Source organism: Hyaena hyaena, unplaced genomic scaffold, assembly GCF_003009895.1.
Source record: "Hyaena hyaena isolate Hyena2069 unplaced genomic scaffold, ASM300989v1 scaffold_486, whole genome shotgun sequence".
Classification (NCBI taxonomy): domain Eukaryota; kingdom Metazoa; phylum Chordata; class Mammalia; order Carnivora; family Hyaenidae; genus Hyaena; species Hyaena hyaena.
In genome coordinates this window covers 1,172,462-1,196,649 of record NW_024081116.1, presented here as the reverse complement: position 1 = coordinate 1,196,649, position 24,188 = coordinate 1,172,462, and the positions used below count along the sequence as shown (strand labels likewise).

The window sequence follows — 24,188 nt, the reverse complement described above, 5'->3', positions numbered from 1 at the left end:
AGTCTCTCTGAATCCAATCTGTCTATGAAGTCCAGGCATTTTACAATAGGTATCAGTGCAGAATGGGAAATCATCAAATTAAAGCTTTCCAAAGTAGGGATGGTATTTGCCAGAATAAAGCCCTGACTCTCTGTGTTGGCCTGACAATCTTCAGCAGTTTCCCTCAGGATTAAGTATAAGGAAATCATGGTTTTTCTAGTCTTTCTGTCACACTAGATTGTTAGTCTGGATAGAAATGAAATTCTAGGTTGAAATTTATTTCCTTGAAGATATTATCCTAAGAGCTTCTGGTTTCAGTGTCGTTAGAAAAAAGGTTAATGTTATTCTGATTTCCATTACTATATAATTATAAATTTTGATTTTGATTTCCTTCCTCTTGGCTGTTACCTATTATGTTCCTATTTACAGAATGCTTTGAACTTGCTGTATGTATGTCTCCTTTCACTCTGCTGGGCATCTGATAAATACTAGAAAGCTCTTTGTTCAGAAATAATCTAGAATGTATTATTTTGTTTAAAGAATATTTCCCTAATATTTCCTTTGTTTTCTCTGTCTTAAATTGCTTGAAGAGAAATGTTGGATCCTCCATATTAGTGTTTTAAATAACTTTTTTCCTGATAATTTCAATTTCCTTTACTTCTTGTTTCTTTTTGTGCTTTTTTTTACTATATTTTCTAATGCAGTTTTTAATATACATTAAAAATAGCTATCATATATTTTTAATATATTTTTGAAGATTTATTGATTTTTAAGAGACAGAGAGTGCAGGCAGGGAAGGGGCAGAGAGAGAGGGGGACAGAAGATCTGAAGCAGGCTCTATGCTAACAGGAATGAGCCCAATGTGGGGTTAGAACTCATGAACCATGAGATCATGACCTGAACTGAAGTCAGACACTCAACTGATGGAGTCACCAGGTTCCCCAATAGCTATCATATTTTTAATTTCAAAGAGCTTGTTTCCATTACTATTACAGTACAAATGTACTTTTGTACATCTTTTGACATTTATGTATGTATATGTATGTATGTATGTATATGTATGTATGTATGATTTATTTATTTATTTATTTTGAGAGAAAGAGAGCATGGCGGGTGTGGGGGGGGGAGTGTAGAGAGAGACAGAGAGAATCCCAAGCAAGCTTCATGCTGTCAGCACAGAGCCCAGCATGGGGCTTGATCTCATGAATCATAAGATCATGACCTGATCCAAAATCAAGAGTTGGGGGGCTCCTGAGTGGCTCAGTCAGTTACGCATCAGAGTTTGGCTCAGGTCATGATCTCACAGCTTGTGGGTTGAGCCCCACGTCGGGGTCTGTTCTGACATCTTGCTCATAGTCTGGAGACTGTTTTGGATTCTGTGTCTCCCTCTCTCTCTCCCCTGCTCACGCTGTCTCTCTCTCTCTCTCTCTCGGTCTCTCTGTCTCTCTCTCTCTAAGAAATAAGTAAAACATTCAAAAATTTAAAAAACAACAACAACAACAAAATCAAGTTGGATGCTTAACTGACTGAGCCACCTAGGTGTCCCAACATTGCTTTTTAAATGAATGTAAAGTCTGTTTGTATTACATTGAGAGTTACAATTTGTTCCTTCTGTTTCTTACATTATATCTATTTTCACAGTACTTTTTTTTTTTTTTTTTAAATATATTTATTGAGACAGGGAGTTTGGCAGACTTGGATGAGAGACAAGATCTGGTCATTTCGGCTTTCCGAGTCTCTCCTTCCCATTCGATTTCTCCAAAGAATAAGCTTCTGCTGTTTGGCCCGTGTTTGGCAAGTGCGTGTGGACTTGGAAGGGAGCCCGCTGCTCCAATATGTCAGTGTACTTTCCTAGTTTTTACCTTATGCTGCCTATCAGTTCTAAGGCCAAGGTTGTTTATTGTTGGGTTTGGTTTCTTAGGCTTTGGTAAGGTGAATGGTCTCTCCTCTCTCATCTTTTCTTTCTATGTTTTAGTTGTAGCTTCCTTTATCCTGCTAAATTCCTTTCCACTCCTCCATCTCTGCCTTGCACAACTCTTTTGAAAACTTTCACCTACTCTTCTCTTTATGCTTCCCTATTATACCTTTAAAATTTTAAATTTAGTGTCAATGAGTCTTGGGCAGGAGAGGATAAAAATACACACGTGTAGTTATTTTTAAAAGAAACTAGCAAGTAAGCTAAAATTCTTAAAAGTATACTCTTAAATATTGAGAGGTTTTTGATAGATAGAAATTACTTCATATTTTCCTTAATTTTTTTGAAGTTAGAAGTAATGTGTTAGATGAAGCAGATAGTATGCATTCTGAGAGGAATAAATCCCTAAGTACTTCTAGGAATATGTACTCCATTGCAAGCCTCCCTTTCCATATGCTGTCATTTATATATAGAAACACAAACTCCATACATTTGAAACGGCCAGATGGCAGCTCTTCTCTTCATTACTGAAATGAAACAGGGAATACAAGAGTTCCCTGGTGAAAACACATTGCAGTATTTTGTTTTAAAACATATAGTTTTGAATCGAACATAAGCTTGCTTCCAACCTTTTTTCTTTAAATGTTCATTCTCTGTTTTAGAACTATACTGACAACAAAAGAAATGCACTGAATTCGGTACCCTGATTTTTTAAAGTGAAAAGTGAAAAAGCTAAATAATATTAGCATAAACATTTGCAACTGTTACCTAAGAGAATTCTGAGAGCTGCCTCAACTCTCTGTGTGAAATTATTCTTGCATGGCATTTGTAATTGTTTCTGTCAGGAAAATGGAAACCTTACAGATATTTACTAATGTGCCTTGGAGAGCATGTAACCTTGGAGAGTTGTGTAATGTACCTTTGGAAATGGAAATTCTACAGATAGTTCATAAACTAACTCCTCTCACTCATGATAGCTAAATTCTTCTTCAGGCAATATCTGTCCTTGGTGAAACCTATTTTGTCACCATTTTACTTATAAATAACAAAAGACACTGGATGGTTCAAATACGACAAGATAGGTTTATTAGATAACTTTAAGCAGATCACAAAGTTAAGATTTTGTACTCACAAGTGCCCTTTTTAACTCTATAAATAGAGTCATAAATGAAGTGTGATTCCATCTACCATTTCTACATAAATGGTAATGCAATTATATTGAAGACAACTCAGGCTGCAGTTATACGGGTTTTCTGCTTTAATGATATGAATAAAACTCAGATAAAGGCTTTCTACAGGGGTCACTCTGTCGGTTAAGCATCCGAATCTTGATTTTGGCTCAGGTCATGATCCCAGGGTTGAGGTATCAAGCCTTGCATCAGTCTACATGCTGAGTGTGGAGACTGCTTAAGATTGTCTCGCGACAATCTTTATATTTTATATAAAATAAAATAAAATAAAATAAAATAAAATAAAATAAAATAATAAAATAAAATAAAATAAAAAAATGATAAATAAAATAAATAAATAATAGGGGGTGTCTGGGTGGCTCAGTTGGTTAAGCATCTGACTCTGGCCCACATCATGATCTCGTGGTTCATGGGTTTGAGCCCTGTGTTGAACTCTGTGCAGACAGCTCAGAGCCTAGAGACTGCTTCAGATAGATTCTGTGTCTCCCTCTCTCTTTTCCTCTCCCCTGTTCACTCTCTGTCTTTCTGTCTCTGTCTCTCTTTCTTTCTGTCTGTCTCTCTCTCAAAAATGAATGTGTTTAAAAAATGAAAAAAAAAAAATAACGGGCACAATGCTGTAGAAAAGCTCTAGAAAAATAGAGCACAATGGTTTCTTAGTAGCAAAATCATCTCACTGAGTCAAGCAAGCTACTCATTTTTAAAATCAAAATTCAATCTAATTAGTAAAAAAAAAAAAAATTGAACAGAGCACACTCTTTTTTGTTTGTTTCAAGTTTTTAATTAAATTTGAGTTAGTTAGCATATAGTGTAATATTGGATCCAGGAGAAGAATTTAGTGGTTCATGTGGAATTTAGTGAATTTAGTGGAATTTTAGAAGAATTTAGTGGCTTACATGTAACACCCAAAAAGTATGAACTTTTATTATAAGAATTTATTTTAGCTTTTTTGAGTTTAATTATATATCTTAGAATTTTATGTATCTTGGAAAGAGAAATATGATTACAGTTGCAAAGGAATGTTATAGTTAATACGTATTTTGTCAAAGGTTACTCTCATGTTCCTCAAGGCTCTAGAACATAGCCCTGGTCTTGGAAGACACCAGAAGGATAACTGAAATGAATATCCAACTCTCCTCAAAGTTTAGCAACATAAGGCAAACTGTTCCCTGAATGCTTATTTTCAAATTTTGAAGTTCTCTGGTTTCTCATTGCAAATATCCCTTCTTATGACCATTAACATGAAATTAGGCATACATTCTGAACAAATAAAGCTTGTTCTTCTGGCTTCCCCTTCTGTTTTTCATTTTGTAAAACAGTGAGTAGATAGATCTAAAGTCAGGTATTAGAAGCGTCTCCAACAATGGCGCAGTGGATGATTTGAGTTCAAAGGATCCAAAAAGCAGCAAAAATTCTGGTATAGATTATGTAAAAGTTCTCTATGTTTTAATCACTAACGAAGTGATTCTTTATTATTACTATTTTAGAAAGTAGTGGTAAGTTTTATTTAAAAGCTTTATTTAAAATTTGTAAGTAATTTTAATTTTTTTCTAGGTAAGTCATTTCAGATATTTTTTTTTCTTACTAGCAGAAACAAAACAGGTGATTCTTTGTTTCTCTAGTCACGTAACTTCTCTTCATCCCTTATAACTCCAATGGCATGCAAGGCAAGTAAAAAAGCAGACCTATAATAAATGATTCTCTATTTCCTAGAGTTTAAGGCAAGAAAAATTGAAGTAATTGCAATTTCTCATTTCTGTGGCTAAAAGCAAAAATATATAGATGGATGGATGAATGGATGGATGAGTGGATGGATGGATGGACAGGTAGATATATAATAGATGATGATGATAGATACATACATACATATTTATATATGTAGTACATACATACATAATAAGAAAACTCAGTATTTTAATATGATCAGAGCTCAGTCTCTTTTTAAAGTTAAGAATATATTTAGGGGCACCTGGGTGGCTTAATAAGTTAAGTATCAGACTCTTGATTTCAGTTCAGGTCATGATCTCACATTGGTGGGTTCGACCTCCTCACTGTCAGTGCAGAGCCCTCTGGGATTCTCATTCTCTTTCTCTGCCTGCCCCCTAACCCACATGCTCTCTTTCTTTCAAAATAAATAAAATAAAATAAAATAAAATAAAATAAAATAAAATAAAATAAAATAAAATAAAGAATATATTTTGGAAAAAACTAATCTCTGTAATTTACTTTTAATGAAGGATCTTAAATATTAGAAACAATAGAGTTCTGTTGTCTGAATACTGTTCCCAGGCCGCCCCTCCCCATGTTGGCACCTGGACTGCTTCATTATTATCCCACAATGGTCTTGCCTGAAGAGGCACGTGCACTTACACTTCACTGTGAACCTCCTCCTGGCAGCAATAGTTCCCTCAGCCTAAAACTGCCAACCCAGGAACAGCTGCTTCAATAATTAACATTGTGATTTTATTTGTAATTAATAATTACAATAATTCAGGGGCGCCTGGGTGGCTTAGTCGGTTAAGCGTCCGACTTTCGCTTAGGTCATGATCTCGCGGTTCGTGGGTTCGAGCCCCACGTCAGGCTGTGTGCTGACTGCCAGCTCAGAGCCTGGAGCCTGTTTCAGTCTGTGAATCCCTCTCTCTCTGAGGGATTCCCCTGCTCACGCTGTCTCTCTCTCTTTCCTAGAAATAAATAAAACATTAAAAAAATTAAAAAAAATAATTACAATAATTCAATAATCAACTACAAAAACCAATTATCCTTCTGCTCATTTCCCCATTATTTGCAGACTGCAAAGAAACACACCAATTAAACAGAAGTAAAAGAAACACACCATTTAAGCAAAAAGCAATTTTAAAAAAGTTTTAAAAGGAAACGATCATTTAAGGGTGGGGTCCCACAACTTTTTTTTGTTGTTTTTTGACTTATGTCAGGTGGAGGAGTACAGAGAGTAGTTTCTTTCTGAGTGAAAATAAATAGCTGGACTCTGGAAGAAAAACAAAAATTAAACTTTCTGAATATAATTACTTTATTGACTTAAAATAAGTTGTACTGTAATTATTTCTCATATACATTCCACTGTACTTACTAAATTGAAGTCCTTTGTAGTCATCTTACTTCTCAATACAAGAAGATATGAATAGTTCCTGACATCATTGTCTTCAAACTTATTTTCTAAACCTCACTTAATAATTCTGACTTAACAAAATAATAAATAGTTTTTGTTGCAGGCAGCAACTATTTTCACCATGAGTGTATCATCTGATGGCTTCATTTCTATTAATTTCTAATGATCTATGTGTGTGGGACAGTGTATATAATTCATAAAGGATTAAGACAAAATTTCAAAGGCAACAATATTTTCTGCCTGAAAAATTTTGATTACAATCATTTATTTTGATGGAACATTTACTCAAATTATTTTGGAATTGAATCTTTGGGCATTATAGTGTTTCTCAATAGCAGAGCTCTTGAGAGTTGAGATAGAATAATTACTAGTCGTGGGAGCTCTCCTGTGCCCTGTAGGATGTTTGGCCGCAACTCTGGGCTTTACCAAGTAGGTATCAGTCCTACCCCATTCCCTTGGTCATGACAATCAGAATTATCTCCTGACATTGACATCTGTCCCCTATGGAGCAAAATCTCCCCAGGTGAGAAACAGGTGACTACGGCATTTTCTTCTATATTAGCATGGGGTTAATTCTACATTGAGAGAAGACTCATCTGTGGGGCAAAAATGTGCTCTTCTGTTGCTTTTATTTCTAACGTTATACCCATCAGCTGTGACATTTACTGCTCTTGAGGTGGCTTCACTTTCTCTGCCTCTTACCCATTAATTTTGTAATTATATATATTTTGATGAACCAAATATCACATGACAGCAATTATCCCCTTAGATCCTTAGAGGTTATAACAATGTGAGTAAAAACAACTCTAGATATATCATGTTAAACATTTGTTAAATTATCTATGCATTTCTATATCTCAATAGGTGGTATATATTTCCAGAATTTGTGAGCAAAATCTTATTATTGATAATAAAATAGAGTAAAACATATAAAAATCAGCACACTGACCATTAACAGTGACTTCCAGATTAAAATATTTTTCCAGTTACACAACTCCTATAAATTGGTTATTTCATCAGAAGATTGTAAGTCCACCAAGAAGCTAAGCCCAGGTCAAATTATCCATGATAGTATGTTCATTATATCCAGAATTTAAATTTACTCAGGTGTGAAAAAAGACAAAGAAATTTCTCAGTGGCTTTTGTGTATGTAAATATCAGCCTCTTTGTTCTGCTTTTTTGCATCTATGAAATTGTAGGGTTTGTCATAGAATTAAATGAGGAAATACACAAATAAAGTAGTTAAAATAGTACCTGGCACATAGTAAGTACGCAATAATTTCCCTTGATAACTTTTCCTACTCCAATTAATTGAAATGCCATCAATAAGTTAATAACCAAAACTTTTTGAAGTCCAGAACATTCTATAGAATCCTGGCACATATGTCTGATGCTTATTAGGTATCTTGTTCATTCATTCATTCATTCATTCATTCATTCCTTTAAATACTGTTCTCATTTAAATATCTCCCAGACACTTGAAATGTAATATATCCCATTATAAAATTTGTCAAATATTACTCTTCCCCTATATTCTCTGGTTGTATCTACAAACTTGTTTTTAAAAAAATACTTATATAGGGTTAATTTTTAAAAATATTCTATCTCCTTGATTTATTCCTTTTTACTCATTCTTCAGACATCACTCTCCTGCCATAGAAGACATCTAGCTCTGTTTCTAAAATATCTCCTAACTTGTTTTTCTGCTCTGATACAATCTTCACATTACTGTACACAGTGACCCTTCTAAAAGAAATAATCTAATGAAGTAACTTCTTACTTAAAATCCTTCAATGGCTTTCAGGACAATTTAAGATAAGATCTGATAATCTTAGTATCCCTTAGAAGGTTCTTTATGAACTGGCCTCTATTCTTCCCAACCTTATCTTTTGCCTCTCTTCACCTTGAAACCCCTGTTAGAGTCCTACTGAAATTCTTGAAGTTGATCAATTCTGCATGGCACACTTACAGCCCTAAGTCTAATTGATGTGTTCCTCCATCTGCTTAGAATGCCTTGTTACCCATATTCACTGCAATTTTTTATTGGATTAAAGACCAACATTGAGTGCCTCCATTTTACCTAGGACTTATCTGTTTATAATGTTTATTACATTACATTTATTGTACATATTTATTTGTCTGATTCCTCTTTAAATAGTGCTTCTTTAGGCTAGTGTTATTTTTTTTCCTGTAGCCCCTAATGTCTCACATTTCTCTAACTATATTTGAGATTGAAGCTGTCTACAGTAATATTGTTTAAAGACTTTACACAAATAATTGTCAGAACAATGTAAAAAAAACAGTGATTTTCTTATTCAGAGAGATCCAGAACTGAATTCCAGCTGTGCTACATGACTTTACCAGCTTTCATGCTTTGTTAAGTTTATTATCTATTCTCAAGTTCTATTTTTTTTTTTTGTTTGCAAAAGTATGACTAATTCTTGCTACATAAGATTGAGCTTAGACAAGAACAAGGTAAAATATATGAGACATATGGTAGGTGTTCAAAAATTAGTGTTGATAATAATTTGTTTCATTTCTAAATTTAACTCGAGTGTTGAGCATGCAGTTGCTATTTCTACAAAGATTTTTAAACATTTTTTAAACATAGCAGAATGGTTCTAATTGAAGTGATCCTAAAAAATAAACACGTGGCTTGAAAATTTTATGGAAAGAAACAACAACAAAAAAGGATTGTTCCAAGTATTAAAAATGAAAAAAATGGGGGCACCTTGGTGGCCCAATTGGTTAAGTGTCCGACTTCAGATCAGGTCATGATCTGACAGCTTGTGAGTTTGAGCCCTGCATTGGGTTCTGTGCTGACAGCTCAGAGCCTGGAGCCTGCTTCAGATTCTGTGTCTCCTTCTCTCTCTGCCCCTCTCTTGCTTGTGATCTGTTTCTCACTGTCTCTCAAAAAACAAAATTAAGAAAAAATGCTAAAAACAATTTAAAATAAATAAATTGATGAAGATTTTAAAATGGCAACATATTCACTTTCCTATACCCAATCCAACCTTTTTCTTCCCCCCCTCCATTTTTTTGCATGGTGGCAACAATAATGATGCTAAGAAATAAGCCAAAACATGCAAAATAATCAAGAACATTATGGTGAAAAGGAATTTTTATCTAAAATCATAATTATTGAACTACATTCCAAGTTTATAGTGTTCCTAAAGATACAAGCTAATACCAGAACATACATACACAATTTAAAAAATGAAAAAATACACACGTCTTAGAAACTTTTTGCTAAAAGAGAGTGTGTTCAAAAGTTTGTAGAGCACTGAAATAGATGGCCCCCAGCCACATTTTACATAGCAGATTGGAAGGAAATAGACTCTTTCATAGCCTGCAAGTGATCAACACTCAATTCTTATAGAACATACTTTGAATGAATGCAAAGACATAAAGAAAGAAGGACGGAAGGAAAGAAGGAAGGAAGGAAGGAAAAATAATATTAATTAAGAATGATCTTTCAGATAATCACATTCTAGAGCAACTGGTTAGGTGGAGAGCAATACAGAGCACCAAGTGAATTCAGAATGAACAGGAGACACTCTCCCCACAGCCAAACTTCAGGAAGAAGAATTAGAGATGCTTACTGGAGGGGCGCCTGGGTGGCTTAGTCCGTTAAGCGTCTGACTTTCGCTTAGGTCATGATCTCACAGTTCGTGGGTTCGAGCCCCGCGTCGGGCTTTGTGCTGACTGCCAGCTCAGAGCCTGGAGCCTGTTTCCGAGTCTGTGTCTCCCTCTCTCTCTGACCCTCCCCTGCTCACGCTGTCTCTCTCTCTCCTAGAAATAAATAAATAAAAATATTTAGAGATGCTTACTGGAACATACTACATACCTGGGTTTTGTCATAAATAGTTATATTAGGAACTAAAAGTTGTAATAGATTAAGTTCAATCACCTCCAACAAATCCTGTGTACTTTCCTCTAGTATTAATTTAAAAAATCCTCTAGATGGACTGTGAAATGCTGACATTAGACCTGATGATCAGAGTCAAGATTCTGGAGTCCACATGGATTGGACGAACAGATATGTTAAAACGTCTGTGCTATCCAAAGCAAACTAAACATTTAATGCAATCCTATCAAAATACCAACAGTTTTTTTCACAGAACTAGAATAAACAATCCTAAAATTCATATGGAACTACAAAAGACCTTGAATAGCTGAAGCAATATTGAAAAAGAAAAGCAAAGGTGGAGGCATCAAAATTCCAGACTTCAAGTTATGTTACAAAGCTGTGGTTATCAAAATAGTAGGTACTGGTACATAAATAGACACATAGATCAATGGAACAAAATAAAAACCTAGAAATGACCCACAACCATATGTGTTGATTAATCTTTGACAAAGGGAAAAGAATATCCAATGGGAAAAAGACAGTCTCTTCAACAAATCATGTTGGGACTTGAAACATGTAAAAGAATGAAACTGGACCACTTTTTTACACCATACCCAAAAATAAATTCTCACTGCATAAAAGACTGAAATGTGAGACCTGAAACCCTAAAAATCATAGAGGAGAACACAAATAGTAAACTCTGACATCAGCTATAGCAACCCCCTTCTAGATATCTTTCCAAGGCAAGGGAAACAAAAGCAAATACAAACTATCAGGACTTCATCAGAACAAAAAGCTTCTGCACAATGAAAGAAACAATCAATAAAACTAAAAGGCATCCTACAGATATGGAAGAAGATATTTTCAAATGGCATAATAAGATACGCAATTGGATAAAGAGTTAGTATCCAAAATACATTAAAAATCTTAAACACCCCCAAAATGAATAATCCAATTACAAATAAGCAAAAGGCATGAATAGACATTGTTCCAAAGACATACAGATGGATAACAGACAACTGAAAGGATCCTTAACATCACTCATCATCAGGGAAATAAAAATCAAAACCATAATGAAGTATCAACTTATACCTGTCAGAATGGCTAAAATCAACAGCACAAGAAACAGCATGTATTGATGAGTATGTGGAAAGAAGGGACTCCTTGTGCACTGTTGGTGGGAATGCCACTATGAAAAACCACATGGGGCTTCCACAAAACCTTAAAAATAGAACTACCCTGTTATCCAGCAATTGCCCCACTAAGTATTTGCCCAAGGAATACAAGAACATAAATTCAAAGGGATACATTCACCCCAATTTTTACAGCATCATCATAACTACAATAGCCAAATTATGGAAGCAGTCCAAGTGTAATACGTTACATCTTCTTTATCCATTCATCAGTTTGTGGACACTTGGGCTGTTTCCATAATTTAGTTACTGTAGATAATGCTTCTATAAACATATATGATATATATGATATACATAAAATGTATATTTCCCTCTCTCTCACATATACATATATATATACACATATGAGAGAGAGGCAAACCAAGAAACACACTCTTAACTACAGAGAACAAAATGAGGGTTACCAGAGGGGAGGTGGATGGTGGGATGGGTTAAATACATGATGGGGATTACAGAGACCACCTCCTGTGATAAGCACTGGGTGTTTCATGGAAGCATTGAGTCATTCTATATTGTAGACATGGAACTAATATATTACACTGTAGGTTAACTAACTGGAATTTAATAAAAACTAAAAGATTCTAGAGCTAAAATTAAGATACAACACAGTGAGCAGAAGGCTTTCTAGAATTTACAAGTCAAACTTATCTAAGCCACTTTGACAATATGTGAACATAATTACATAAACATAGACACACAGAAAAGGGTCAACGAGATTTAAGTGAATGAAGGTATTATTAATGTATTAATTATCTTGTTTGTAACTTCAGTGTTTCTATATTTTATACATATAAGATATAAGGTGATTTATATATATATAAAGTGAATTTAATCATGATCAAATATTTTTTTTCACAAACATATCATGTTATCCCATTTATTATAGAGGTTTGCCAAATTTATTTTCCACAGTATCTCTAAAAGTCTCAATGGTCTTTTGTTATATTTTCAAGAGTATTGTTAGCATATAAACCACATACAGGCCCAAGTTTGCAATATTTTATTCAGTAATTATTTTCTAAGAAATCATGTGCGATGACATTGCAAAAATGACACAAAATTTTCCTATCCCTCTGTTCATGTCCCTAACAGTGTGACAGTTTTTCCTATCTAGAAGTGAGGTCTATTTCTCCACCCCTTAAATTGTGACCTGTCCATGTGACTTGCTTTGGTCAGTGAAATATTAGCAATTGTGACGCAACCAGAGGCATACAAAATACTTGCCCAATGGTGCCACCATCTTTCAGTGCTTCTGCTCTTGAAACATCATGTGAATAATGTCAAACTAGCCTACAGGTGTGGGTAAAAGACTAGATGGAAGAGAATCAAGATGCCCTGACTCGTAGCCTTGCCTGGACAGTCAGGCCACCGTATATCATTCAACCACCAGCGATTTACCAGCTGAACATGAATACATGAGACAGCACAGCCCATCACCCAGGATGGGTCAGGTCAGAAGCACACAGTCAATCAACAGAATACTAAAGTAAATGAAAGGTATTTTTTATAGTCACTCAGTTTGGGGTAGTGTGTTTTGCAAATTTTAAATGTTACACAATGAATCATCTCATAGATCAAAAACAAAATACCTTGATAAGCTAATTTTGTTCTGACAAAGAAGGCTTTTAACATAATGTGTAAACACAATAAAAATGATGATATAAGCCATTCAAGAGGGAAAACAAATCCTCACAAGCTTGATATTACTCATTCTTAACTGCTACATCAAATTCCAGATCAAGTAATACTGTTAATGAAGACTACTTTGGTTCCTTTTTCTGAAGGTAACTTATATCTATTTTGTTATCCATAGTGTATTTTACTGTATTTCCCTTAAGACTATTGACTACTACCTTACTGTATTTCTTAAAATATGTGTATATTCTTGTCTCCTCTAGAGACAAGTTATTTTAGACTAGACAAGAATAAGATTTTTTTTTGCCTTTTACTCTCATTCTTGTGAATAAAACAGTGCAATTGAGCCTTATTACCTCTAGAAATTTTATTATTATTATTACTATATAGTCTAATTTCAGTACCATGACTCAAGACTTATTCTTTGAAATAAATTTATGTATATAGAATACCTCCCATAAGGGGCACTTCCTAGACTTTACTTGAATAAATATTGAAACCTTAATATAAACTAAAGATAAACACTGGGGAGTATCTTGTGAGGGTCTTGTTTACCCAAATTTTATGATAGGTGTGCTCAATGCTACAGGGGTGTTGTTTCATTCAGCCCCTCTCATGTGTGCAAATCAGCCCATGTATATGCACATATCTATAATCATCTAAATTTCCATCTGTATCTATATTAAATTACACATGAGTTTACACTCATGTCTTTAACCCATTACCACATGGATCTTTCTAGTCTCCAGCTTATCTGTAAACCCCACTGAGAAAGTAAGAATGCTGGCTCCCATTGCCTATCATCAATTTGCTTAAGTTTTCAGTTCCAGTATACTTACATAATGGTATCAAAATCGTTAACCCATATGCCCTTGGGATACTTTATCAACGAGAGCAAAGTGCGTATGTTCAGTTTCTTTTCCTTTTAACTTACAGACTCAATTCATTTCTAAGATTACTGAGGTCAGCACCTTTCTCCCACCTTCTTCAGTGAGGTGTTTCATACATTTGTAATACAGTTAAATTCTCCTGTCAAAGTCTATATTCTTTCCTGGGATTCCCTGAGCTCCTAAATGATTCTTTTAAATTTGCATACATTAAGTTTCACTCTTTGTGCTATAAATTTCCATGAGTCTAACAAATGTATAATGTCATATTTCACCATTACAATATCATGAAGAACAGTTTCACTAGCCTAAAAATTCTCTTGTGCTTTACCTACTCATCTTTTCCGCCATCCCCTAAAGCCCTGGCATCCACTGATTTTCTTTGCTATCTCTACAGTTTTGACTTCCAGAAAGTCCTATCAATAGAGTCATATACTACGTAGACCTTTTAGACAGGCTTCTTTTATTTTTATTTATTTATTTTTTTACATATCTAAGTCAAATTCATTTCATGAATGTAATGATTATTTTATTTTTTAATTATAATTTTTATTTTAATTCAATATAGTTAATTTACAGTATTATGTTAGTTTCAGGTGCATAATATAGTGATTTGACAATTCTATATGTGATTTGACAAGTCTGTATAATACTCAGTACTCATCAAGATCGACGTACTCTTTTTAAAAATTTTATTTATTTTTGAGAAAGGCAGAGACAGAGCATGAACGGGCAAGGAGCAGGGAGAAAGGAAGACACAGAATCCACTTTAGGCTCCAGGCTGGGAGCTGTCAGCATAGAGCTAGTCACGGCTGGAAATCACTAGCCCCAAGATCATGGCCTGAGCCAAAGTAAGAAGCTTAACTGACTGAACCACGCAGATGCCCCAAGATAAGTGTACTCAACCCCCTTCATCTATTTCACTCATCCTGCTTCCACTTACCTCCCCTCTGCTAACCATCTCTTTGTTTTCTATAGTTAAGAGTCTGTTTTTTGGTTTGTCTTCACTTCTTCTCTTTTATTCATTTGTTTTGTTTCTAAAATTCCACATATGAATGAGGCTTCTTTTATTTAGCAATTTATACTAAAGCTATCTGCTGTCTTTTTGTGCTTTATACTTTTGTAAATTAATAAGCTTTATTTTTTAGAGCAGATTTAGAAACCTAAAGCAAAAAAGTTGAACAGAATGCAGAGTTCCTATATACTTCCTTTGCACACATTAGTGTAGTACATCTATACAACTGATGAACCAACATTGACACATTATTATTAACCAAAGTCCATAGTTTACATTAGGGCTTACCTTTTGTGTTGTACTGTAATAGGAGTTTTAACAAATGTACCATGTCACATATTCACCATTACAGTATTGCACAAAATAGTTTCACTGGCCTAAAAACCCCTTAAGCCTCCGCAATCTCCCTCTCCCAATATGCTAAACCCTAGGTAATCACTGATCTTTTTACGTCTTTTTACATTTACCTTTTACTTTTTATATAATTGGAATCATATAGCATGTAGACTATTTAGACTATCTTCTTTCACTTAACAGTATGCATTCAAGGTTGTTCAATGTGTTTCATGGCTGGATAGCTCATTTCATTTCATTTTTTAATAATATTGTGTTATGTGGACATATAAGTTGTTTAATTATTTATCTATTGAAGGAAATCTTCAGATTTTTGTGAGTCATGAATAAAGTTTCTAAAGATACTCATGTTTAGGGTTTTATGGTAACATAAATTTTCAACTCGTTTGGGTAAATATCAAAGAGCACAAACTAAGAATATGATTTGGGTCTTGTTTTTTTGCTCTTTTGCTTGTTTGTTTGTTTAAGAAAAATATTTGTGTTGTCTTCCAGACAACTCTTTGTGTCTTTCAAAAAGTAGTTTTTAATTTTAGTAAATTTAAAATATCAATTTTTTTAAATGGAAAGTTTTTGGTGTTGTATCTACAAACTCATTGTCAAACCCAAATCTGAGGAACTTCCTTTCCATGTGTAGTTTGCTGAGTGTTTTTATCATTGTGGGTGTTGGGTTGTGTAGAATAATTTTTTGGCGTCAATTAAGATGATTTTTAAGCCATTGTGGATTATATTAATTGATATTCAAATGTTGAAACAAGATTATATGCCTTAAATAAATCCCACTTGGGGTAGAGTATAGAATTCTCTTCACACATTGTTGGACTTGACTTGTTAATATTTTGTTGAGGATTTTTGCATCGATGTTTCTTGAGAAATTTTGTTTTGCAGTTTTCCTTTCTTATAATGTCTTTTTTCACCTGGTATTAGGTTTATGCTGACCTAATTGAACAAGTTGGATAGTGGTTCTGTGCTTTTATTTTTTGGATAAAATTATAGAGAATTGGAATCGCTTCTTCTTTATATGTTTGATAAAACTCATCAGGAAAACTATCTGTATCTGATGTTTTTTCCTTTGGAAGTTATTAATTATTGACTCAGATTCTTTTATAGATATAGGCCTCTTCAAATTATGCATTTCTCCTTAGGTGAGTTTTGGGAGGTTTGGGTTTTTGTGTGTGTTTGTGTGTCTATCATGGAATTGATCCATTTCCACTAAGTTATCAAATTTGTGGCCATACAGTTTTCATAACTTTCTCTTATTATACTTTTAATATCAAAGGGATACATGGTAATAATCCCTTTTTCATTTATGATTTTAGTAACTTTTATCTTCTCTCTTTTTTTTTTCTTGGTTAGCCTGGCTAGATTAATAAAATCTCACTTATCTTTTCAAAGGAACTACTTTGATTTCATTGATTTTTTTTCTATTGATTTTCTGGTTTTCAATTTAATTCATTTCTGATCTAATTATTATTTCTCTTCTTCTTGCTTTAGGCTTACATTGTTATTTCTTTTTGTGGCTTCTTAAAGTGCAAAGTCAGATTATTGATTTGAAATCTTTCTTTTCTAATATATGCATACAATGCTATACATTTCCCTGTAAACACTACTTTTGCTGCATCTCACAAATTGAGACGACTTGTAATTCATCTTAATTTAGCTCAAAGTATTTTTAACTTCTCTTGAGATTTCTTATTTGGCCCATGTCTTATTTAAGGAGATTGTTCAGTACACATCAGAGTTAAAATTGAAGTTGGGTTTTTTTTGCATTTTTATTCTGTGATTGACTTTATCAGAAAATGAAATTTAAAAATTATGACTATCTTGGGGAGCCTGGGTGGCTCAGTTGGTTATGTGTCTGACTTTGGCTCAGGTCATGATCTCACAGTCCGTGGGTTCAGGCCCCACGTCAGGTCTGTGCTAGTTCAGAGCCTGGAGCCTACTTCGGATTCTGTATCTCCCTTTCTCTCCGACCCTCCACTGTTCATGCTGTCTTTCTCTCTCTCTCAGAAATAAATAAAATATTTAAAAAAATTATGACTAACTTGATGGTTTCAATGAGGTTCCCATTAACTAGAGGAAGTTTTTTGTTTATTTATTCATGTTTATTTTGAGAAAGAGGTAAAGATGAACAGTTCAATGTCTGACATTCTATCTTTATTCTAGAGATCCTTGATCAAACAGACATGCCCAAAGATTTCTGCTAGTTATTACTGCGATTGACCACACTTTATCTCCTAAGTTAAAATCTTCTACTTGTTCTTAAGAATCCTTTTAAGTGGAAATGTCATTATCCATCTATCTTGCTTAAACAGAACAAGCACCACAGTACTTTTAAGATACTGGTGTTTCATTCTTTGTGGTATTTCTCAAAGTCTTTTTAATGAAAATATTTTCTGTGGCTTCCTGCAGGAAATAGTTAAGTGCTGGCAGAGAAAGTTGCACATAATACATCCATTCTAACATTTCTACCTCTCCACATAATATGAAGGCATTTCTGGCATTTTTGTTTTATTTAGCAAAGTCACACATTGGTCCATCTTTCAGTCAAGAAATTGTTAACAATCAATTAGTTTCTGACCTTTTTTTAAAAATATTTTTACTTATTTCTAGGAGAGAGAGAGACAGTGTGAGCAGGGGAGGGTCAGAGAGAGAGGGAGATACAGACTCTGAAATAGGCTCCAGGTTCCGAGCTGGCAGTCAGCACACAGCCTGACGCGGGGCTCGAACCCACGAACCGCGAGATCATGACCTAAGCGAAAGTCGGACGCTTAACCGACTAAGCCACCCAGGCGCCCCTAGTTTCTGACTTTTGTGTTACCACATTGAATGAAGAATGTCTGAGAGCTGTATCCATACCAGCAAATTGATCATAACTAAAACTGTACTTCTCTCCTTTGTATTCCCAGAATCCACTGCCACATGTATTTCACAGATCTGCAGCTAACCAATTTGGAAAATCTTGCAATTATGTATACTGCTGTGAAAACCGTCTCTTAGTTTGCTTTGTAAAGTGCTCTCTCCCTCACACCAAGCACATACTGGGATTAGACTCTATTTGTAAGACTAGTAAGATAATATTTTGAGGGCAGACATAAGGATTAGATTCCTCTTGCTATGTAACTGTCTCAAGTAGTTTTTTTTTTTGTTTTGTTTTAAAAGGGTCTTAAAAATTAAAAATAAAAATAAAAGGGTCTTAAAACAAGACAGATATATTTTCATTATGCAGAAGAGGAGGTTAGCAATGGAGAGTCAGTGAACTTTATGGATCCAGGGGAATTTGAGTCATTTGAATCATCTGAATATTTCCATATGTCTTTATTCCATTCCATAGAACCCATAGAATTATGTTTTTTCTCAGCAACAACCTAGCTTTCTCTTAAGGAATGTGGTTAAGGTTTAAATTTAAAAAATAATTGAAATCCAAAAATTCACAAAAGCAAATGTTGTGTTTACTTTTTGGCCACATTAATGCTTTGGCAGCAAATATTGAGGTTCTTTATAATGCTTATACAACCTTCATGGTTCTCAGACTTTGCCTTGATCTGAGAATTTGGGATTTTGCACATATCTCTCCTTTTCTGCAAGCCCTCCTGCATAATTAAAAGCATGAAATCAATCTCTCACTCTTATACAATTTATCTGAATAGTCTTTTGGTTCCCCTAAAGCTTTGCTTTCAACAAGTATTTTATTCAGAGCAGTTACAGGGAATTTATTTATTTTGTCACTGCATGCCATGTGATAAAGTCTGATGCTAGCTAAATTCTTACTGTCTTCAGGATTGACCTGACCAGAAAACAAAGTACAGTTCTCCATAAATGGAAGTTACGTTGCCAGCAACCACGTACAGTCCTACTTATGTATGCTCTGGGCACTTGGCTGCAACAAGAAAGTTCACTTTGCCTCATTTATGCACGTGCACGAGCGAACACACACACACACACACACACACACACACACTCACACACATACACACAGGGTTTGTTTAAAAATTAGGAAAAGCCTGATAGAAAGTTCACAGGGATAATCTTGATTCTCCTCTGGAAACAGCTGCCGAGTCCCACCATAGAATGAGCCTCTTGAGGAAACTTCTGGTGCTGTGCTTTCCATCATCAAGCAGAAAATGAAAGGTGTTCATCTTTACAAAGCCACTTCTCAGCACCAATTCTACTTCTGCCTCAGCAGGTAATCAATCACACAACTCCTGACGTTCTTCTCATCCTTTGTTACCATCCACAGCAGCAACACTGGAGTTGCAGCACAAAGTCCCTGCCACCAGTCACTTACTATGAACAAAACTGTATGTATGACTGGAAAAGTATAAGTCACATATCCACTTTTTAATGTGCAAGGGAGTCTGAGAATTCAAATTCTGGTTTCTACATCTGAGAGACAGGATTGATGGAAATTTCCCCCAATTGTGCAAACACTATTCAAGAGATGATCATGTATATGACAAATGTCGGTTATAGTAACCAGCTACTACTATTAGACTCACTCTTCCTGTTGTGATTTTTATGATTTTTTTTTGAGTCACCATTGCTTTTGCTTCATTTCTAGGGCAGCCTCTCATCAGCTGGAAGTCTGTCTCCTTTCATATTCTCTTGAGGAAATCCAATGCATGACGCTGGTATAAGCAAAGGATATAAGGAATACGAGCAAACAGCTATTAATAAGTGTCAAATAGAGTTTTCTCTGAATTTAGTCACTGAATTTAGACTCTAATTTAGACTCAGTCATAAGACTGAGCATTGATACTCTGGTTTTGAAAATTATCCCACCTTCCTTCTCTGGCCTCAGGCCAGAATTAATGGTCTGAAGAGAGCAAGAGCATTAGGAAAGAACCCAGCTCCAGAATGCTGGTGTTGGTCTCTACTTTTGCCAGCAGTGGGCCTACCACACCTGTTATTAAAAGAGGTGCTGAGGCAGCAGGGCAAGCCGCAACAGAGACAACATCAGCAGGAAAACCCCAATTGTCAGGAAGAGCATATAATTATCTCTGCTTTCTAGAGCACAATTTCTTAACCATGGATTGCTGAAAAATAAACATGCTGGGCTCCACTCTGTCCAAGGTACTGATTTGGTAGGTCTGAGTGTTTAGGCATCTATAATTTATAAACACACAAACAAATAAATGTTTCACATGAATCTGAGATATGCTCTTTGTTTAAAAATACTGCTGTAATGTGAGAAAAGATACTTTTTTGTGGAAAGAAGCATGAGAGGGCTGATATTCTATATTTGGTTAATATCTACAGTGAAAGACAAAATCGGGAGTACTTAGTGTGCATGCCTTCGATTGCAATCTGAGAAGAAACACGCGTAGAACAGGAGTGGGGCATAAATGGTGAGTCTTTTAGGGGCACCTGGGTGGCTCAGTCACTTAAGCACCTGACTTAGGCTCAGGTCATGATCTCACAGTTGGTGAGTTCAAGCTCTGCATTGTGCTCTCTGCTATCAGTGAGGAGCCCCCTTTGGATCCTTTGTCTCCCTCTCTCTCTGCCCCTCCCCCACTTGTTCTCTCTCTCTCTCTCCCTCTTGTCTTGCAAAAATAAACATTTTAAAGAAAATAATTACAGCTCTACTTCTTCAATATTCTGCCACCAAAATACTGAAATGAACATAAAAGTATACCAACTCTCAGTACAGTAAATAGATGATAACATTTTCTAATATTTTAAGGTATAGACTTTTGCTCTACGTTTCTTCAGCTAAATTCTATTTGCTAAATATTTCTTTGTAAGGTAGCCATTTATTTAAATGGTCAAACTTCAGGTAGGAAATAGAAGCTTTGAGCTATCATTTCAGAAGATGATTGATGGTATATTTTATTACCCATATGAGGTATATGTTTCCCATTATTTTGAACACAAATAATTCTACAAGGTTAAATGTAGGAATAGGTCCATGGATGTGAAAATTCTAATACAACACAAATTAGTATTTGGTATTTTATCATTTCTCCCTTTAGTTATCTTCTCTTAGGTTCTAAATCCTAAAGTCTAAATTACACGAGAACTAGATAGATCTATTCCTCACACATTTCCTTGTAACAGCCCTTTTGAAAGTTTAAAGAGAATCAGAAAGTTTTATTTTTCCAGGTATACCATCCTATATCCAGATATTAATTTTAGCTTAAAGTTCCTCAACAAATTGATAAGAGCTTCATAGGAGGAAAATCTATAGGGTTTTGAAACCTGAACAACAAAGATTGTGGCAGGCACAGATCTTAACCTCTATGTATTGAGGGCAGAGTTAAGTTGATTAGTTATCTGGGTTTGATATGGGGGACTCTGTGTTTCTGTTGACCCCCTTTGTTCAGTGCCTCATGGATGGGGCTGCTGAGTTTTTAATCTCACATATTCTATCACAGTCTCCATTAGAGATGTAATCACTCAACTGTCAAATCTATTTTGAAAAGGATTTTGGAGAGAGAATACAGCGATTTATTCTTTACTTCTCTGAAATGATCTTTTCTGAAAATCACACTACAAGCATACACAAGGGATAGTGTAATACAATCTCTGACAGCATTAGTTTGCTAACCTTATCCAATAAAGAGATTCTTCTTACAGAGGTTTATCATATTACCTCATCTCATGGTGGTATTGCCCTCTTTGGAAAAAAAAAAAAAAAACACCTGTTCAAAGAAATGCAAAGAAAATAATAGCTTTGAAGGATAAACACATATTCTAGTATTTTCAGGGTAACATGAGCAATGCTGCAGGCATCTGATGCTGGCACACCATCAGTCTACTATCATACACAATACACAAATGCATACATTGCACTGAATGTAAAGTGTACAATAATCAGTCCAATCAGAACAGGAATATTTACTTGTCATTAAGACTGAATGGCATAGATTTCCATCCAACTTTATAATCAGAGCATCAGGCACTCTACATTAGCAATGTCATGGAGTATGAGTGCAGTGTGAAGACATAGAGACCAGGAAAATTAGAAAATTCTAAGTTGTGATTTGCACAGACAATAAAATAAAATCCAATCTAAGAAACATCAGTCATGTTGTGGTGGTGCTTTTTAAATTATTTGCAAGCAGCCTCAAATGAGGCTGATATTTGAATGATTTCTAATATTTTAAGATCCTGAATCTTTTTTTTTTTTTCTGAAAGCCTGCTACTCACCCCATGGGTGAAGAGAGGATCTTCTCCTCAACCCTAATAGATTGAGGTGGGTGAACATACAATATCCAACACCAGACAGATGACACAGACGACCATTTACTTGTCACATATATCCACAGCCTGGGAGAAGAGGCTCAGACTCAGGGTTTGAACTCAGAAGAGCAAAGTAAGAAACAGACGCTGTGGGGAAAAGCCTTTGTAGTAAACAAGAGGGTGCGGTGACCCTCGGTTGCCACAGCCTTCTTTGAATAATTCTGTAGGTTGGCAAGGAACTTATATCTGCAACTCAGGGACAAGCAGAGTCTATTCCATGATAAGGAGAAATGTTTGGCTTAGGAATCTTATCCAAGCAAGCAGAATGGAGAGGAGCATCAGTAGTTTGGCCATTTGAAGTCCTCCCAATTTTCCGAGATGTCAAAGTGGCACTTAACATTGAACCTCAATTTCAGGCCCTACACCACATCTTTGAATATATGTAAAATGATTATATCATATTCTATATTATTCTCTTCTCATTTTGATAATCACATCCCTGGTGAATACTACCTGGAATATAATTAACCCATGAAGATGTTTTGGTTTTTAAAATCTGTGCCTGGTTTATTCATCATGGAAACATTTATTTCTGGATTAAAACTGCAACATGCAGAAGAATGAAACTAGATCATTTTCTCACACCATGCACAAAAATAAACTCAAAATGGATAAAGGACCTGAACGTGAGACAGGAAACTATCAACACCCTAGAGGAGAAAGCAGGAAACAACCTCCTTGACCTCCACCGCAGCAACTTCTTACTTGACACATCCCCAAAAGCAAGGGAATGAAGAGCAAAAATAAATGATTGGGACCTCATCAAGATTAAAAGCTTCTGCACAGCCAAGGAAACAACCCAGAAAAGTAATAGGCAACCAACGGAATGGGAAAAGATAGTTGCAAATGACATATCAGATAAAGGGTTAATATCCAGAATCTATAAGGAACTCACCAAACAACACACCCGAAAAACAAACAACCCAGTAAAGAAATGGGCAGAAGACATGAACAGACACTTCTCCAAAGAGGACATCCAGATGGCCAACAGACACATGAAACGATGCTCAGCATCCCTCCTCATCAGGGAAATACAAATCAAAACCACACTGAGATACCACCTCACACCAGTCAGAGTCGCTAAAATGAGCAAATCAGAGAACTCTAGATGCTGGCGAGGATGTGGAGAAACGGGCACCCTCCTACACTGTTGGTGGGAATGTAAACTGGTAGAGCCCCTCTGGAAAACAGTGTGGAGGTTCCTCAGGAAACTAACAATAGAACTCCCCTATGACCCAGCAATAGCACTGCTAGGAATTTACCCAAGGGATACAGAAATGCTGAGGCATAGGAGCACATGTACCCCAATGTTCATAGCAGCACTCTCAACAATAGCTAAAACATGGAAAGTGTCCATCAACAGATGAATGGATCAAGAAGATGTGGTTTATCTATACCATGGAATACTACATGGCAATGAGAAACAATGAAATCTGGCCATGTGTAGCAACATGGATGGACCTTGAGGGTGTTATGCTGAGTGAAATAAGTCAGGCAGAGAAGGACAAATATCATGTTTGCACGTATAGGAGGATTAGGAGGAACTTGACGGAGGAACAAGGGAGAGAAGAAGGGGGGAAATGGTGGGGGAAAGGGAGAGAGGCAAACCATGAGAGACTCTTGAATGCTGACAAAAACTGAGGACTGATGGATGTGGGGGGGGGGATGGGCATGGAGGAGGACACTTGTGGGGATGAGCACTGAGTGTTATGTGGAAACCAATTTGACAATAAACTATTTGTAAAAAATAAATAAATAAATAAAATAAAAATAGCGCCAAATGCTAAAAAAAAAAAAAAAATAAAAC

At 35.4% G+C, this 24,188-nt stretch overlaps 1 long non-coding RNA gene across 1 annotated transcript; it reads left to right on the top strand.

The window, feature by feature from the left end:
- The first annotated feature begins 12,491 nt into the window (after nt 1-12,491).
- On the top strand, nt 12,492-20,288 carry LOC120246728. Its single transcript, XR_005532118.1, has 3 exons — nt 12,492-12,748; nt 19,191-19,325; nt 19,701-20,288. It is a non-coding gene; the product is annotated as an uncharacterized LOC120246728 (long non-coding RNA).
- Nucleotides 20,289-24,188: the final 3,900 nt, after the last annotated feature.